Source organism: Eurosta solidaginis, chromosome 5, assembly GCF_040869045.1.
Source record: "Eurosta solidaginis isolate ZX-2024a chromosome 5, ASM4086904v1, whole genome shotgun sequence".
NCBI classification, from domain to species: domain Eukaryota; kingdom Metazoa; phylum Arthropoda; class Insecta; order Diptera; family Tephritidae; genus Eurosta; species Eurosta solidaginis.
The window spans coordinates 119916503-119935642 of NC_090323.1; the positions used below are offsets into that span (position 1 = coordinate 119916503).

Genomic DNA, 19140 nt, shown 5'->3' on the forward strand with positions numbered 1-19140 from the left:
AAAATGTCTTCATGATAAAATCAACCCCATAGCTGGTTACGAGGTAGGAAAAAGAAACTCTGAAACATCAGATAATAGAATATTAAAATATGAACCACCAGCTGAACCAGAGCCAAAAATTAACCCAAACATTTCAGATGTTTGGCTAGCAGTTTTAACATGCGGAACCGTGCTATTGATATAATATTCAAATTTAGCACCCTAAACCCTCTGAACTCAACCCAATTCCAATAAGAACAGTAAACAATTACAAATGAATCACTGCAAATTGCCTCACTCAATAGAATAATTTATTAAGACAGCTTCATTAGCACCGTCTAAGTTCAAGAATTTGCTAATTCACAGTAGTAGTTTCCATAGAAAATAACATCTATGAAGGACGTCAAGGTAGAAGATTTATACCACAAACCTTTCGCAACATAATGCTTGACTAAAAACCTTACGTAAGTGGAAATATGCAAAATACCTAAAGTTACCACAATATCGGAAACTTAAAAACTAGCCAGAATGAAGGAAATAAAAAGTCACAAAGAGAACCTTATTATAAATAAGGCGCTTAATAAATAAATTTGTCAAAACTAATGAATACTCCAGTAAGCATATTTAAAAATAAAAAATAGGTACCCAAGTTCTCAAAGATCTAATATTTGCATTAACGCCAGAAGTTATGCATCTGACAAATGTCGACAGAAATTAAAGAAGTTCTTCATAAATATCATGACGATCCCATCTGGCAACGTCACCCGGAAAATCGCATGACACATAAGATCTAATAAAAATAAGTAATTTTATTAATGACCTGCGGAATAGAAAATATCAATAAGAAAAATAATTTTATTGATGACCTGCGGAATAGGAATTATCAATGGGAAATATAATTTTATTATTAACCTGTAGCAAACAAAAAAAATATCAATAGGAAAAATTATTTTATTAATAAAAAAGTCGATGAAAATAATAATTTTATTCTAATACCCTATAAAGTAGAAAAAATTGATAATAAAAATAATAACACTTTAATCCCATCTAGAATAGGAAATGAGGATAAGCAAAAATTTCCCAGTAACATAGAGAATAGCAATATCATAAATAATAAGAAAATAATAATACACAAAAATAGACTTAAATTAATAGAATAAGTAAATTTTCAACCTACAAACATAAAATACAAAATATAGAATTAATTTATACTTTACTAAACAAAAATAGAATGCTCATGCATTCTCCAAATGCAAAAAAAGGGATATGTAGTGTACACAGCCAACAATTTCAATGCCAAATATTTAAATCAGTTAATATGCTACCCTGTAACAAAAAGAGTCTAAATTTTCATCAACACAAAAAAGGGCATATGATAATTGTTGCTGACATAGCCATTCACACGATTTAATACAGGTGTGTGTACAACGCACAATCAAACCAAATTTGCATTCCGGCAAATTTGCGGACGTTACATAGGTATGTAAGTATGTATGCTTAAGGTAAATAGGTATGTAAGTATGTATGCTTAAAGTAAATATGTATGTAAGAATATGTTTAGAATAATTTAGTATAAATAAGCTGACAATATTTGAACAAAGAAGCATTCGCTCATTGATGTTGAAACCTCTCAAAACCGATTATTCATTTTTAATCTTTTATAGATTTACCATCAATTATCGTTATAACTGCTCCAACTTTAGCATAAACAACTGCCGTGTAAGCTTTTTCAGATGCATCTGCAAATCCATGTGGATTACATTTTGTTTCATACCATCTGGGAATTTTTATTCTTTTAATCGCTGGTACGTGCTGCATAAACTCCTGCCATTCCTTTGTTATATTTTCGCCAAGTAACTCATCCCAAATGAGTTGCAGTAACCACCGTTTTTGTATAAATAACTTTGCTATAACAGTCATTGGTGAAAGCCAGCCCATTGGATCGAAAACTCTTGCTAATTCAGATAAAACTTGCGTTTTTGCTACTAGCTTTTTGGTCACAAAATTGATATTAAATCCAAACATGTCTCTGGCCGGGTCCCACTGTATACCCAATGTTTTCATTGTTTCGTCTTCCCCTATTTTAATAATCTCATTTTCACCCTTTGTTGGAACTGCTGCCATAATCTCATTGTTGTCTGACATCCACTTTCTTAACTGAAACCATATTTTTGAAGTTGACCCGAAATTTCGACCTGAATGGCTTTACATTCATTTATGGAATCTGCTCCTGTCATTAAATCGTCCATGTAGAAATTGTTTTTAATGATAGTAGGAGAGCTGGTAAGCATTTTTGAGCAGGTATTTGAGGCACAATGAAAATTATGTACAATACTTTTTTAATGATATCTAAATATAGAAACGCAGAACTGGCTAAGGGTTGGAGGGGCTGAAAAATCCCTGAATTTAACAAAAAAGAATTATTTTTGTATGCTAAAAATGTTTTTGCGGCACTTTGAAAATTAGATATGTTAAAATTTAATATTTGAAATATATAAAAAGAAATAAGCCAGATTATTAGGTTGGGTCTAAAACTTTGCCAGGCCATTGCAAAATATTTTTTTTTATTGAAAAAATATTTTTGAGGCACTTTGAAAATTAGATATGTTAAAATTTAATATTTGAAAAATATAAAAAGAAATAAGCCAGATTATTAAGTTGGGTCTAAAATTTTGCCAGGGCATTGCAAAATAATTTTTTTTAATTGAAAAAGTTTTTTGAGGCACTTTGAAAATTAGATATGTTAAAATCTAATATTTGAAAAATATAAAAAGAAATAAGCCAGATTATTAGGTTGGTCCTAAAACTTTGCCTTGTCATTGCAAAAGAATTTGTTTTTAATTGAGAAAATGTTTTTAATTTGAAAATTAGATATGTTAAAATTAAATATTTGAAGAATATAAAAAGAAATAAGCCAGATTATTAGGTTGGGTCTAAAACTTTGCCAGGTCAATGCAAAATAATTTTTTTTAATTGAAAAAATGTTTTTGAGGCACTTTGAAAATTATATATGTTAAAATTTAATATTTTAAAAATATAAAAAGAAATAAGCCAGATTATTAGGTTGCCAGGTCATTGCAAAATAATATTTTTTTAATTAAAAAAATTTTTTTGAGCCACTTTGAAAATTAGATATGTTAAAATTTAATGTTTGAAAAATATAAAAAGAAATAAACCAGATTATTAGGTTAGGCCTAAAACTTTGCCAGGTCATTACAAAATAATTTTTTTTTTAATTGAAAAAATGGTTTTGAGGCATTTTGAAAATTAAATATTGGAACGAATTTAGGGAAATTCGGCTTATTTGCAACCTTCTGCTAACTTTAAAATCGCTAAACTGGTGAATATATCACTCCAGTATTCTGTATTGCAAATGGTCTTTATTAAACTACTTTGGGAGTATGACAGTTATATTTCACAATTATACTTCACTTCGCAACTAATGGCGTGTTCAAATCACACTGATTAGTTATTACTCAGCTTACGCTGCTTTTATACTCTTTGTAGCTTCGTACATCCATTTCTCCTAAGTTCTAGTAATTTATTGAAAAGTGGTAGCTTATGCTTGGTTACAGTCATATAAGTACATGTATATCTGTAGTTTATGTTTGTCTTTTAGACATATGTGTGTGTATGGGTGAGTACCACTTGAGCTGATGAGTACATGTGTGTGCATGAGTAATCTCTTTATCACCTTCTATATACGTGTGTAAATGATGATTAATGTGTTAACATATCTAATTTTCAAAGTGCCTCAAAAACATTTTTATACTCAGCCGAGCATTGCTCACAGACTATACTAAATTTGTTCGCATAACGGTACCCCGTAACGGCATAAACTAATCGAGATAGATATAGACTTCTATATATCAAAATGATCTGGGCGAAAAAAGAAACTCATTTGCACATGCCGGTCCGTCCGTCCGTCCGTCTGTCCGTAAACACGATAACTTACGTAAATTTTGAGGTATCTTAATGAAATTTGGTATATAGCTTCCTGGGAACTCATCTCAGATCGCTATTTAAAATGAACGAAATCGGACTATAACCACGCCCACTTTTTCGATATCGAAAAACCGAAAAAGTGCGATAATTCATTACCAAAGACGGATAAAGCGATGAAACTTGGTGTGTGGGTTGACCTTATGACGCAGAATAGAAAATTCGAAAAATTTTGGACAATGGGCGTGGCACCGCCCACTTTTAAAATAAGGTAATTTAAAAGTTTTGTAAGCTGTAATTAGACAGTCGTTAAGGATATCATGAGGAAATTTGGCAGGAACGTTACTCCTATTACTATATGTGTGCTAAATAAAAATTAGCAAAATCGGATGACAAACCCTCCCACTTAAAAAAAAAAATTTAAGTAAAATTTTAACAACAAATTGAATATCGTTACAGTATATAAGTAAATTATGTCAACATTCATCTCCAGTGCAACATAGTACAAATACACTGCAACAAATTACAAAAATAAAAGAAACTTTCAAAAAGGGAGTGGCTCCGCCCTTTTTCATTTAATTTGTCTAGAATACTTTTAATGCCATAAGTAGAACAAATATTCACAAATCCTTGTGAAATTTGGTAAGGGCATAGCTGTTTTCTGTGAAAATTGGCGAAATTGGTTGAAGCCACGCCCGGTTTTTATACACAGTCGACCGTCTGTCTTTCCATCGGCCGTTAACACGATAACTTCAGCAAAACTCGATATATGGGCAAATCCCAAAAACTTTTACTTTTTTGGATACTCGGGTTTTCCACACGGGCAAAAACTTAAGAAAAAAGTACAAGGATATTAAGTTTGACCTTTTGACTATCCGACCTGATGATTTTAAAAATCAAGAAAGTTGATAGTAAGTTTTTGCAGAACTTCGAAACGTAAAAAACGTCGATTTTTACACTTTTTCAAGCGATACCCTTGATTTTTTTTTTGAATTTTTTCGATAAAATTTTGAGGCATCGCTGAAGCGCTATGGAATTTAAACTGAATGTTGTTTTCGAGACGGAGATTCTAAAAGTATGAGCAAAATTAATGTGCCCCCCCAATACTCAAAACTATCACCAATCAAATTAGTGATACTTTTTTTTTGTCATTTTCAACATTGAAAGTTTTTTGCTTATACCTTTTTGAGGCAACTGATTATTGAAATTTAGATTATGCACGATAATAGCCTATCAGGGACTTAAAATACCTAGGGCTTCAAATTCGATGTGCCTCTTTCAGTTTTCAAGGTAGAGGCAGGAAAGTGGAAGCGCTTGGTTGCGGAAACTGTTTTCAGGAACATGTTTTTTTGTGGGCACAGCTACAATTTTACTTTTATCACTTCATACGCGTTTGTTAATTTTTTCTCTACACCACAGTGGTATACCATCAATTGCCTCATCTTGGAGTATTCACGCAAGGAAAGTTATTGATGTTTGTACATGGGGCAAATATACGTAATTACCGACAAAAATTGGCAATCGTCAAAATGTGTAGATTTTTTTTTTTTTGTAAACCAGGTTTTATTTAAAAGTAAATGAAAAGAAAGACAAATTTGGTACAAAGATTTAAAAAAAAAAAATAAATTTTTCTACACTTTTTGACGATTGCCAATTTTTGGCGAAAATTTCGTTATTTGCCCCATGTACAGATATCAATAACTTTCCTTGCGTGAATATTCCAAGATGAGGCAATTGAGGGTATACTACTGTGGTGCAGAGAAAAAATTAACAAACGGATATGATATATTTGAAGGGTACCCGGTTTCATATTTTTGCCGATATCTCTAAAACCGGGCTTCGGGTATCAACAAAATTTTACCTAAATATACCCCACATATATATGTACATCCTGATAAAATTTCAACACAATCCGTTAAGAAGTGTTTAAATAAGAAAACAAATTTAAGGTTTTCCGGGTTTATATTTTTATCAATATCTCAAAAACCGGATCTCGGTTATTAAAACGTTTTTACCTAAACATACTTCGTTCACATATCTATACGTTTTTAAAGTTTCAAAAGAATCGGTAGAAAGGTGTTAAAATAAATGTGTTGCAAACTTTGCAGTAAAAAATATTTGGCGGTTATTCGGTTTTGTATTTTTACCGATATCTACAAAACCGGGTCTCGTGTATCAAAAAAATTTTACATAGCTAACAGCTGCATATATCTCCATATTTTGTTAAAATTTCAATATAATCGGTACAGAAGTGTTGAAATAAATATATATTTAACATTGCGGCCTCAATTTATATATATTTTGCTCGATCTTTTGACTATATCTTTTTGAGGCATTATGTAAGACGAGTAACGGCGATGCAATATAGCTCCAATTTATCCCTCATTGTTCTTAACAAAAAGATATTTGCGTGATACCATGTTTCAAAAAAAAAATTGTTTCTCCAAAAAAACCAAAGTTTGACCGATTTCCCCATATCTTTACTAAACTTAGTTCACGTACTTATCTGAACTCGCCTTATCTTGGTAATAAAAATGGGTGAAATCCAACCATGACCATCGATATCGAAAATTTCGAAAAATGAAAAAAAGCCATAATTCTATACCAAATGAAAAATAAGGGATGAAAAATGGTGATTGGATTGGTTTTTTGACGCAAAATATAACTTTAGAAAAAACTTTGTAAAATGGATGTGACACCTACCATATTAAGTAGAAGAAAATGAAAAAGTTCTGCAGGGCGAAATCCAAAGCCCTTGGAATCATGGTTCGATCAGAATTCGACAACAACAATATATACTACGAGGGATTGAGAGAATACAATAATCTACCATGTGAAATAAAACAATGTCCAATGTCCAATGCCTTCCAACTACCGAATTTAAATACATATAAATATGAATTGTGCTATATGTAAAGGAAAAGTTGATCGCGCGGATCCAACCAAAGTTAAGTGCTTAACATGTAATTTATATTTTCACGGCTCTTGTGTGAAATTGACCACTTATGATATCGATTATATGAAAGCAAGTAACGTAAAATTCTGCTGCGACAAATGTAGATCTGCCCGTCGGAGCTTTCTTAATCGAGATACTTTTTCACCACTTCAGCCGTTGCAACAACAATTGCCATCAACATTACAACAACAGGGCAAGCCGAGAACAAAGCCAGCAGTCATAACCGGTTCTTCTCAAGAATTGCCACAACAATAACTACAACATTTCAGCCCATGTTTTAGAAATAAGAAATCAAATAGCAATGACAATGCTGGTACTGTAAACGACAAGTCCGTGAGTTGCGAAGATGATGATAATATTACGCTACAGCTCTTGTACAAAGAGATCTTATGCCTCAACATCGATTTTCTTAGAACGATTGACTGTTTAAGAGAAGAGAACAAAGTTCTAAAAGAGAAAGTCGTTAGACTTGAACGACAGGTGAATTCTATTGCGCAAAAAGAGCTGGAGAACGATATTGACATTGTTGCTATACCTAACGTGAAGCCCGAAAACATTAACTGTTGTATTGAGAAATTGTTTCTGATGCATTGGGAGTTGTTGTACCAGCTGATCAAATTGAAAGGAGCTACATAAAGACAACAAAATGTAGCATTCCCTCCGCGGCCCCTCTAACCAATATATGTGAGCTGCATCACGCTGGAACCCGCTTTGAAAAAATTCAAATTTTTTTTGTGATTTCTATAACTACAAACGTTTCAATTGATTGTAGTGAAATTCATTTTTTTGTAGTTCTTATAGTTACTCCGAAAATATAATACTTTGTGCGGAAACCAAGCAATTTAAGTAAATTTGGTTTTTTTCTTTTTGAAATACGTTTTAAATCGTTTGTAGTTTTTCATACGAAAAAAAATTTTTTTTTTGATCCACAGGTTTCGGAGATATCGCTAACGCATCTCAAAAAAACCAAGATGGCAGCAATTTGGAAGCCCAAAAAGTACTTTTCCTATAACTACAAACGATGAAATTGATTGTAGTGAAATTCATTTTTTTGTAGGTTTTATATTTATTCCTAAAATATAATACTTTGTGCGGAAACCAAACAATTTAAGCAAATTTGGGTTTTTTCTTTTTGAAATACGTTTTAAATCGTTTGTAGTTTTTCATAGGAAAAAAAATTTTTTTTTGGTCCACAGGTTTCGGAGATATCGCTAACGCATCTCAAAAAACCAAGAACGCAGCAATTTGGAAGCACTAAAAGTACTTTTCCTATAACTACAAACGATGAAATTGATTGTAGTGAAATTCATTTTTTTGTAGTTTTTATAGTTACTCCGAAAATATAATACATTGTGCGGAAACCAAGCAATTTAAGCAAATTTGGGATTTTTCTTTTTGAAATACGTTTTAAATCGTTTTTAGTTTTTCATACGAAAAAAAATTTTTTTTTGGCCTACAGGTTTCGGAGATATCGCTAACGCATCTCAAAAAAACTAAGAACGCAGCAATTTGGAAGCACTAAAAGTACTTTTCCTATAACTACAAACGATGAAATTGATTGTAGTGAAATTAATTTTTTTGTAGTTTTAATAGTTACTCCGAAAATATAATACATTGTGCGGAAACCAAGCAATTTAAGTAAATTTGGGGTTTTTCTTTTTGAAATACGTTTTAAATCGTTTGTAGTTTTTCATACGAAAAAAAAATTTTTTTTTTGGTCCACAGGTTTCGGAGATATCGCGAACGCATCTCAAAAAACCAAGAACGCAGCAATTTGGAAGCACTAAAAGTACTTTTCCTATAACTACAAACGATGAAATTTATTCCAGTGAAATTCATTTCTTGTAGGTTTTATAGTTACTCCGAAAATATAATACATTTTGCGGAAACCAAGCAATTTAAGCAAATTTGGGTTTTTCTTTTTGAAATACGTTTTAAATCGTTTGTATTTTTTCATAGGAAAAAATTTTTTTTTTTTTTGGTCCACAGGTTTCGGAGATATCGCTAACGCATCTCAAAAAAAAACCAAGAACGCAGCAATTTGGAAGCACTAAAAGTACTTTTCCTATAACGATGGAATTGATTGTAGTGAAATTCATTTTTTTGTAGTTTTTATAGTTACTCCGAAAATATAATACATTGTGCGGAAACCAAGCAATTTAAGAAAATTTGGGTTTTTTCTTTTTGAATACGTTTTAAATCGTTTGTAGTTTTTCATACGAAAAAAATTTTTTTTTGGTCCACAGGTTTCGGAGATATCGCTAACGCATCTCAAAAAAACCAATAACGCAGCAATTTGGAAGCACTAAAAGTACTTTTCCTATAACTACAAACTATGAAATTGATTGTAGTGAAATTCATTTTTTGTAGTTTTTATAGTTACTCCGAAAATAAAATACAATGTGCGGAAACCAAGCAATTTAAGCAAATTTGGGTTATTTCTTTTTGAAATACGTTTTAAATCGTTTGTAGTTTTTCATACGAAAAAAATTTTTTTTTAGTCCACAGGTTTCGGAGATATCGCTAACGCATCTAAAAAAAAAAAACCAAGAACGCAGCAATTTGGAAGCACTAAAAGTACTTTTCCTATAACTGCAAACGATGAAATTGATTGTAGTGAAATAAATTTTTTTGTAGTTTTTATAGTTACTCCGAAAATATAATACATTGTGCGGAAACCAAGCAATTTAAGCAAATTTGGGTTTTTTCTTTTTGAATACATTTTAAATCGTTTGTAGTTTTTCATACGAAAAAAAATTTTTTTTTGGTCCACAGGTTTCGGAGATATCGCTAACGCATTTCAAAAAAACCAAGAACGCAGCAATTTGGAAGCACTAAAAGTACTTTTCCTATAACTACAAACGATTGAATTGATTGTAGTGAATTATTTTTTTTGTACTTTTTATAGTTAATCCGAAAATATAATACATTGTGCGGAAACCAAGCAATTTAAGCAAATTTGGGTTTTTTATTTTTGAAATACGTTTTAAATCATTTGTAGTTTTTCATACGAAAACAATTTTTTTTGGTCCACAGGTTTCAGAGATATCGCTAACGCATTTCAAAAAAACCAAGAACGCAGCAATTTGGAAGCACTAAAAGTACTTTTCCTATAACTGCAAACGATGAAATTGATTGTAGTGAAATTCATTTTTTTGTAGGTTTTATAGTTACTCCGAAAATATAATACTTTGTGCGGAAACCAAGCAATTTAAGCAAATTTGGGTTTTTTCTTTTTGAAATACGTTTTAAATCATTTGTAGTTTTTCATAGGAAAAAAAATTTTTTTTTGGTCCACAGGTTTCTGAGATATCCCAAACGCATCTCAAAAAAACCAAGAACGCAGCAATTTGGAAGCACTAAAAGTACTTTTCCTATAACTGCAAACGATGAAATTGATTGTAGTGAAATTAATTTTTTTGTAGTTTTTATAGTTACTCCGAAAATATAATACATTGTGCGGAAACCAAGCAATTTAAGTAAATTTGGGGTTTTTCTTTTTGAAATACGTTTTAAATCGTTTGTAGTTTTTCATACGAAAAAAAATTTTTTTTTGGTCCACAGGTTTCGGAGATATCGCGAACGCATCTCAAAAAAACCAAGAACGCAGCAATTTGGAAGCACTAAAAGTACTTTTCCTATAACTACAAACGATGAAATTGATTGTAGTGAAATTAATTTTTTTGTAGTTTTTATAGTTACTCCGAAAATATAATACATTGTGCGGAAACCAAGCAATTTAAGTAAATTTGGGGTTTTTCTTTTTGAAATACGTTTTAAATCGTTTGTAGTTTTTCATACGAAAAAAAAATTTTTTTTGGCCTACAGGTTTCGGAGATATCGCTAACGCATCTCAAAAAAACCAAGAACGCAGCAATTTGGAAGCACTAAAAGTACTTTTCCTATAACTGCAAACGATGAAATTGATTGTAGTGAAATTAATTTTTTTGTAGTTTTTATAGTTACTCCGAAAATATAATACTTTGTGCGGAAACCAAGCAATTTAAGCAAATTTGGGTTTTTTCTTTTTGAAATACGTTTTAAATCATTTGTAGTTTTTCATAGGAAAAAAAATTTTTTTTTGGTCCACAGGTTTCTGAGATATCCCAAACGCATCTCAAAAAAACCAAGAACGCAGCAATTTGGAAGCACTAAAAGTACTTTTCCTATAACTGCAAACGATGAAATTGATTGTAGTGAAATTAATTTTTTTGTAGTTTTTATAGTTACTCCGAAAATATAATACATTGTGCGGAAACCAAGCAATTTAAGTAAATTTGGGGTTTTTCTTTTTGAAATACGTTTTAAATCGTTTGTAGTTTTTCATACGAAAAAAAAATTTTTTTTGGCCTACAGGTTTCGGAGATATCGCTAACGCATCTCAAAAAAACCAAGAACGCAGCAATTTGGAAGCACTAAAAGTACTTTTCCTATAACTACAAACGATGAAATTGATTGTAGTGAAATTAATTTTTTTGTAGTTTTTATAGTTACTCCGAAAATATAATACATTGTGCGGAAACCAAGCAATTTAAGTAAATTTGGGGTTTTTCTTTTTGAAATACGTTTTAAATCGTTTGTAGTTTTTCATACGAAAAAAAATTTTTTTTTGGTCCACAGGTTTCGGAGATATCGCGAACGCATCTCAAAAAAACCAAGAACGCAGCAATTTGGAAGCACTAAAAGTACTTTTCTTATAACTACAAACGATGAAATTGATTCTAGTGAAATTCATTTTTTGTAGGTTTTATAGTTACTCCGAAAATATAATACATTTTGCGGAAACCAAGCAATTTAAGCAAATTTGGGGTTTTCTTTTTGAAATACGTTTTAAATCGTTTGTATTTTTTAATAGGAAAAAAAATTTTTTTTTTGGTCCACAGGTTTCGGAGATATGCCTAACGCATCTAAAAAAAAAACCAAGAACGCAGGAATTTGGAAGCACTAAAAGTACTTTTCCTATAACTACAAACTATGAAATTGATTGTAGTGAAATTCATTTTTTAGTAGTTTTTATAGTTACTCCGAAAATATAATACATTGTGCGGAAACCAAGCAATTTAAGCAAATTTGGGTTTTTTCTTTTTGAAATACGTTTTAAATCGTTTGTAGTTTTTCATACGAAAAAAAAATTTTTTTTTTAGTCCACAGGTTTCGGAGATATCGCTAACGCATCTCAAAAAAAACTAAGAACGCAGCAATTTGGAAGCACTAAAAGTACTTTTCCTATAACGATGAAATTGATTGTAGTGAAATTCATTTTTTTGTAGTTTTTATAGTTACTCCGACAATATAATACATTGTGCGGAAACCAAGCAATTTAAGAAAATTTGGGTTTTTTCTTTTTGAATACATTTTAAATCGTTTGTAGTTTTTCATACGAAAAAAATTTTTTTTTTGGTCCACAGGTTTCGGAGATATCGCTAACGCATTTCAAAAAACTAAGAACGCAGCAATTTGGAAGCACTAAAAGTACTTTTCCTATAACTACAAACGATTGAATTGATTGTAGTGAATTATTTTTTTTGTACTTTTTATAGTTACTCCGAAAATATAATACATTGTGCGGAAACCAAGCAATTTAAGCAAATTTGGGTTTTTTCTTTTTGAATACGTTTTAAATCGTTTGTAGTTTTTCATACGAAAAAAATTTTTTTTTTGGTCCACAGGTTTCGGAGATATCGCTAACGCATCTCAAAAAAACCAAGAACGCAGCAATTTGGAAGCACTAAAAGTAATTTTCCTATAACTACAAACGATTGAATTGATTGTAGTGAATTGTTTTTTTGTAGTTTTTATAGTTACTCCGACAATATAATACATTGTGCGGAAACCAAGCAATTTAAGAAAATTTGGGTTTTTTCTTTTTGAATACGTTTTAAATCGTTTGTCGTTTTTCATACGAAAAAATTTTTTTTAGGTCCACAGGTTTCGGAGATATCGTTAACGCATCTCAAAAAAACCAAGAACGCAGCAATTTGGAAGCACTAAAAGTACTTTTCCTATAACTACAAACGATGAAATTGATTGTAGTGATATTCATTTTTTTGTAGTTTTTATAGTTACCTCGAAAATATAATAAATTGTGCGGAAACCAAGCAATTTAAGCAAATTTGGGTTATTTCTTTTTGAATACGTTTTAAATCGTTTGTAGTTTTTCATACGAAAAAAATTTTTTTTTTGGTCCACAGGTTTCGGAGATATGGCTAACGCATCTCAAAAAAAACCAAGAACGTAGCAATTTGGAAGCACTAAAAGTACTTTTCCTATAACTACAAACGATGAAATTGATTGTAGTGAAATTCATTTTTTTGTAGTTTTTATAGTTACTCCGACAATATAATACATTGTGCGGAAACCAAGCAATTTAAGAAAATTTGGGTTTTTTCTTTTTGAATACGTTTTAAATCGTTTGTAGTTTTTCATACGAAAAAATTTTTTTTAGGTCCACAGGTTTCGGAGATATCGTTAACGCATCTCAAAAAAACCAAGAACGCAGCAATTTGGAAGCACTAAAAGTACTTTTCCTATAACTACAAACGATGAAATTGATTGTAGTGATATTCATTTTTTTGTAGTTTTTATAGTTACCTCGAAAATATAATAAATTGTGCGGAAACCAAGCAATTTAAGCAAATTTGGGTTATTTCTTTTTGAAATACGTTTTAAATCGTTTGTAGTCTTTCATACGAAAAAAAAATTTTTTTTTAGTCCACAGGTTTCGGAGATATCGCTAACGCATCTCAAAAAAAACCAAGAACGCAGCAATTTGGCAGCACTAAAAGTACTTTTCCTATAACCATGAAATTGATTGTAGTGAAATTCATTTTTTGTAGTTTTTATAGTTACTCCGAAAATATAATACATTGTGCGGAAACCAAGCAATTTAAGCAAATTTGGGTTTTTTCTTTTTGAATACGTTTTAAATCGTTTGTAGTTTTTCATACGAAAAAAATTTTTTTTTTGGTCCACAGGTTTCGGAGATATCGCTAACGCATCTCAAAAAAACCAAGAACGCAGCAATTTGGAAGCACTAAAAGTAATTTTCCTATAACTACAAACGATTGAATTGATTGTAGTGAATTATTTTTTTTGTACTTTTTATAGTTACTCCGAAAATATAATACATTGTGCGGAAACCAAGCAATTTAAGCAAATTTGGGTTTTTTCTTTTTGAAATAGGTTTTAAATCGTTTGTAGTTTTTCATACGAAAAAAATTTTTTTTGGTCCAGTGGCTTCGGAGATATCGCTAAGGCATCTCAAAAAAACCAAGAACGCAGCAATTTGGAAGCACTAAAAGTACTTTTCCTTTAACTACAAACGATGAAATTGATTGTAGTGAAATTCATTTTTTTTGTAGTTTTTATAGTTACTCCGAAAATATAAAACATTGTGCGGAAACCAAGCAATTTAAGCAAATTTGGGTTTTTCTTTTTGAAATGCGTTTTAAATCGTTTGTAGTTTTTCATACGAAAAAAAATTTTTTTTGGTCCACAGGTTTCGGAGATATCGCTAACGCATCTCAAAAAAACCAAGACCGCAGCAATTTGGAAGCACTAAAAGTACTTTTCCTATAACTACAAACGATGAAATTGATTGTAGTGAAATTCATTTTTTTGCAGTTTTTATAGTTACTCCGAAAATATAATACATTTTGCGGAAACCAAGCAATTTAAGCAAATTTGGGTTTTTCTTTTTGAAATACGTTTTAAATCGTTTGTAGTTTTTCGTACGAAAACATTTTTTTTTTGGTCCACAGGTTTCGGAGATATGGCTAACGCGTCTCAAAAAAAACCAAGAACGCACCAATTTGGAAGCACTAAAAGTACTTTTCCTATAACGATGAAATTGATTGTAGTGAAATTCATTTTTTTGTAGTTTTTATAGTTACTCCGACAATATAATACATTGTGCGGAAACCAAGCAATTTAAGAAAATTTGGGTTTTTTCTTTTTGAATACGTTTTAAATCATTTGTAGTTTTTCGTACGAAAATATTTTTTTTTTGGTCCACAGGTTTCGGAGATATCGCTAACGCATCTCAAAAAAACCAATAACGCAGCAATTTGGAAGAACTAAAAGTACTTTTCCTATAACTACAAACGATGAAATTGATTGTAGTGAAATTCATTTTTTTGTAGTTTTTATAGTTACTCCGAAAATAAAATACATTGTGCGGAAACCAAGCAATTTAAGCAAATTTGGCTTATTTCTTTTTGAAATACGTTTTAAATCGTTTGTAGTTTTTCATACGAAAAAAAAATTTTTTTTAGTCCACAGGTTTCGGAGATATCGCTAACGCATCTCAAAAAAACCAAGAACGCAGCAATTTGGAAGCACTAAAAGTACTTTTCCTATAACTACAAACGATGAAATTGATTGTAGTGAAATTCATTTTTTTGTAGGTTTTATAGTTACTCAGAAAATATAGTACTTTGTGCGGAAACCAAGCAATTTAAGCAAATTTGGGTTTTTTCTTTTTGAAATACGTCTTAAATCATTTGTAGTTTTTCGTACGAAAACATTTTTTTTTTGGTCCACAGGTTTCGGAGATATCGCTAACGAATCTCAAAAAAACCAATAACGCAGCAATTTGGAAGCACTAAAAGTACTTTTCCTATAACTACAAACGATGAAATTGATTGTAGTGAAATTCATTTTTTTGTAGGTTTTATAGTTACTCAGAAAATATAATACTTTGTGCGGAAACCAAGCAATTTAAGCAAATTTGGGTTTTTTCTTTTTGAAATACGTCTTAAATCATTTGTAGTTTTTCATAGGAAAAAAAATTTTTTTTTGGTCCACAGGTTTCGGAGATATCGCTAACGCATCTCAAAAAAACCAATAACGCAGCAATTTGGAAGCACTAAAAGTACTTTTCCTATAACTACAAACGATGAAATTGATTGTAGTGAAATTCATTTTTTTGTAGTTTTTATAGTTACTCCGAAAATAAAATACATTGTGCGGAAACCAAGCAATTTAAGCAAATTTGGCTTATTTCTTTTTGAAATACGTTTTAAATCGTTTGTAGTTTTTCATACGAAAAAAAATTTTTTTTTGGTCCACAGGTTTCGGAGATATCGCGAACGCATCTCAAAAAACCAAGAGCGCAGCAATTTGGAAGCACTAAAGGTACTTTTCCTATAACTACAAACGATGAAATTGATTCTAGTGAAATTCATTTTTTGTAGGTTTTATAGTTACTCCGAAAATATAATACATTTTGCGGAAACCAAGCAATTTAAGCAAATTTGGGTTTTTCTTTTTGAAATACGTTTTAAATCGTTTGTATTTTTTCATAGGAAAAAAATTTTTTTTTGGTCCACACGTTTCGGAGATATGGCTAACGCATCTAAAAAAAAACCAAGAACGCAGCAATTTGGAAGCACTAAAAGTACTTTTCCTATAACAATGAAATTGATTGTAGTGAAATTCATTTTTTTTTGTAGTTTTTATAGTTACTCCGACAATATAATACATTGTGCGGAAACCAAGGAATTTAAGAAAATTTGGGTTTTTCTTTTTGAATACGTTTAAATCGTTTGTAGTTTTTCATACGAAAAATTTTTTTTTTTGGTCCACAGGTTTCGGAGATATCGTTAACGCATCTCAAAAAAACCAAGAACGCAGCAATTTGGAAGCACTAAAAGTACTTTTCCTATAACTAAAAACGATGAAATTGATTGTAGTGATATTAATTTTTTTGTAGTTTTTATAGTTACCCCGAAAATATAATAAATTGTGCGGAAACCAAGCAATTTAAGCAAATTTGGGTTATGTCTTTTTGAAATACGTTTTAAATCGTTTGTAGTTTTTCATACGAAAAAAAAATTTTTCTTTAGTCCACAGGTTTCGGAGATATCGCTAACGCATCTCAAAAAAACCAAGAACGCAGCAATTTGGAAGCACTAAAAGTACTTTTCCTATAACCATGAAATTGATTGTAGTGAAATTAATTTTTTGTAGTTTTTATAGTTACTCCGAAAATATAATACATTGTGCGGAAGCCAAGCAATTTAAGAAAATTTGGGTTTTTTCTTTTTGAATACGTTTTAAATCGTTTGTAGTTTTTCATACGAAAAAAAATTTTTTTTTTGGTCCACAGGTTTCGGAGATATCGCTAACGCATCTCAAAAAAACCAAGAACGCAGCAATTTGGAAGCACTAAAAGTAATTTTCCTATAACTACAAACGATTGAATTGATTGTAGTGAATTATTTTTTTTTGTACTTTTTATAGTTACTCCGAAAATATAATACATTGTGCGGAAACCAAGCAATTTAAGCAAATTTGGGTTTTTTCTTTTTGAAATAGGTTTTAAATCGTTTGTAGTTTTTCATACGAAAAAAAATTTTTTTTTGGCCCACAGGTTTCGGAGATATCGCTAACGCATCTCAAAAAAACCAAGAACGCATCAATTTGGAAGCACTAAAAGTACTTTTCCTATAACTACAAACGATGAAATTGATTGTAGTGAAATTAATTTTTTGTAGTTTTTATAGTTACTCCGAAAATATAATACATTGTGCGGAAGCCAAGCAATTTAAGAAAATTTGGGTTTTTTCTTTTTGAATACGTTTTAAATCGTTTGTAGTTTTTCATACGAAAAAAAATTTTTTTTTGGTCCACAGGTTTCGGAAATATCGCTAAGGCATCTCAAAAAAACCAAGAACGCAGCAATTTGGAAGCACTAAAAGTACTTTTCCTATAACTACAAATGATGAAATTGATTGTAGTGATATTCATTTTTTTTTTTTTTGTAGTTTTTATAGTTACCCCGAAAATATAATACATTGTGCGGAAACGAAGCAATTTAAGCAAATTTGGGTTATTTCTTTTTGAAATACGTTTTAAATCGTTTGTAGTTTTTCATACGAAAGAAAATTTTTTTTGGTCCACAGGTTTCGGAGATATCGCTAACGCATCTCAAAAAACCAAGAACGCAGCAATTTGGAAGCACTAAAAGTTCTTTTCCTATAACTACAAACGATGAAATTGATTGCAGTGAAACTCATTTGTTTGTAGGTTTTATAGTTACTCCGAAAATATAATACATTGTGCGGAAACCAAGCAATTTAAGCAAATTTGGGTTTTTTATATTTGAAATACGATTTAAATCGTTTGCAGTTTTTCATACGAAAAAAAATTTTTTTTTGGCCCACATGTTTCGGAGATATCGCTAACGCATCTCAAAAAAACCAAGAACGCAGCAATTTGGAAGCACTAAAAGTACTTTTCCTATAACTACAAACGATGAAATTGATTGTAGTGAAATTCATTTTTTTGTAATTTTTATAGTTACTCCGAAAATATAATACATTGTGCGGAAACCAAGCAATTTAAGCAAATTTGGGTTTTTTATTATTGAAATAGGTTTTAAATCGTTTGTAGTTTTTCATACGAAAAAAAATTTTTTTTTTGGCCCACAGGTTTCGGAGATATCGCTAACGCATCTCAAAAAAACCAAGAACGCATCAATTTGGAAGCACTAAAAGTACTTTTCCTATAACTACAAACGATGAAATTGATTGTAGTGAAATTATTTTTTTTGTAGTTTTTATAGTTACTCCGAAAATATAATACATTGTGCGGAAACCAAGCAATTTAAGTAAATTTGGGGTTTTTCTTTTTGAAATACGTTTTAAATCGTTTGTAGTTTTTCATACGAAAAAAAATTTTTTTTGGTCCACAGGTTTCGGAGATATCGTTAACGCATCTCAAAAAAACCAAGAACGCAGCAATTTGGAAGCTCTAAAAGTACTTTTCCTATAACTACAAACGATGAAATTGATTGTAGTGATATTAATTTTTTTGTAGTTTTTATAGTTACCCCGAAAATATAATAAATTGTGCGGAAACCAAGCAATTTAAGCAAATTTGGGTTATTTCTTTTTGAAATACGTTTTAAATCGTTTGTAGTTTTTCATACGAAAAAAAAATTTTTTTTGGTCCAGTGGCTTCGGAAATATCGCTAAGGCATCTCAAAAAAACCAAGAACGCAGCAATTTGGAATCACTAAAAGTACTTTTCCTATAACTATAAACGATGAAATTGATTGTAGTGAAATTATTTTTTTTGTAGTTTTTATAGTTACTCCGAAAATATAATACATTGTGCGGAAACCAAGCAATTTAAGTAAATTTGGGGTTTTTCTTTTTGAAATACGTTTTAAATCGTTTGTAGTTTTTCATACGAAAAAAAATTTTTTTTGGTCCACAGGTTTCGGAGATATCGTTAACGCATCTCAAAAAAACCAAGAA

At 30.5% G+C, this 19140-nt stretch overlaps 1 protein-coding gene across 5 annotated transcripts in view; it reads left to right on the forward strand.

Moving 5' to 3' along the window:
- Mipp1 (Multiple inositol polyphosphate phosphatase 1) overlaps positions 1-19140 on the forward strand; it is a 1171163-nt gene that overhangs the window by 20684 nt on the left and 1131339 nt on the right. The gene's annotated exons all lie outside the window — the stretch shown is intronic.